Source organism: Teleopsis dalmanni, chromosome 2, assembly GCF_002237135.1.
Source record: "Teleopsis dalmanni isolate 2A chromosome 2, ASM223713v2, whole genome shotgun sequence".
Lineage (NCBI taxonomy): Eukaryota > Metazoa > Arthropoda > Insecta > Diptera > Diopsidae > Teleopsis > Teleopsis dalmanni.
The window spans coordinates 55,340,416-55,341,943 of NC_051847.1; positions in this window are offsets into that span (position 1 = coordinate 55,340,416).

Here is a 1,528-nt window from a genome sequence, read left to right on the forward strand (position 1 = left end):
CATCTGGAACGACGTTTTGTGTACCCTTTCTATGCTCGATTTTAAAATCGAAGGCCTGGAGCTTGAAACTCCAACGAGCCAACCTGCCTGTCAGATCCTTTTGGTTCATCAGCCACTTGAGGCTGGCGTGATCAGTTATTATTGTAAAAGGTAGACCTTCAACGTATGCTCTGAACTTCTTGACGCTGAGCACTGCCGCGTAGCATTCCAGTTCCGTAACACTATAGTTGCGTTGGGCTTTATTCAATTTAGAGGACATATATGCAATAGGACGTTCACCTCCGTTTTCATCGGTTTGAAACAACACTCCCCCTACTCCACATGTCGAAGCGTCACATTGTATGTAGAATGGTCGCTCAAAATTTGGGTTCGTTAATACAGGGGCTGTTGTTAAGCTCTCTTTTAGTTGTTCAAAAGCTATTCTTGCATCCTCAGACAAAGTAAATTTCTTCAATCGCTCCTTCGACAGACATTCGTGTAATGGTGCCGCTATTGAAGCATAGTCTTTGATAAACCTACGGTACCATCCAGTCATTCCTAAAAACCTTCGAAGTTGCTTAGCTGTCTTTGGCTCCGGGAACAAGGTCATGGCCTCTACTTTCCCTGGATCTGTTCTTAAACATCCATCACCTACAACATACCCTAAATATTTTACCTTCCTATAGCAGAATTTACTCTTTTCGACATTGATTGTTAGACTAGCATTTCTCAAACAGTTGGCCACCCTACCTGGTACCTGGTCTACCTGGTACAGTGAAGGCCGTTTTCTCCCTTGATTTATGCTCCAATGGTATTTGCCAAAATGCATCTTTCAAGTCAATAGCTGAAATGTATCTTGTATTTTGTAGTCGGCTAAGCAATCCTTCGATGTGCGGTAGAGGGTAAGCGTCTTTAATAGTCCTGTCATTCACTTTGCGTGCATCCAGGCATAGCCGGTGTTTATCTCCTTTTATGACCAAAGTCACTGGTGAGCTCCAGCTGCTATTGCTCTCCTCAATAACACCTAATTGTAACATGCGGTCCAACTCTGCGTACATCAGTTTTTGTATTGCTGGGGAGATAGGATAATGCCTTTGCTTTACGGGAAGATGCTCATCGCGAACTTCTATAATATGCGTTTCGACCATTGTCTTACCTAAACCTAGCTCATTGAATGACGGAAATTTTTTTACTACTAAGTTCAACTTTAACAACTGCTGCTTAGTTAGTTCATGTGGATCAGCCGTAACTTTCAAACTGGAAGATTGTATCTCTAACTCAGACACCCCCTTTAAATCTTTTACACAAATTTTTTTCCTCGTTAACAATGGGATTTCAAAAGTCCTCCAAAAATCAATTCCGAAGTAGAATTCTTGCTGTAATGAAGGAACTACCAAAAAGTCCATTGACTTAATTTCTCCTTCCCATAACACAGGTAATGAAATGACTCCCATGATTGGAGTTTCAATTCCATTTGCCGTTTTGATAGATTTTCCTTTAATTTTTACCAGTTGGTTAATTTGCTTGTCTAAAAACTCTAGAGCTCCCT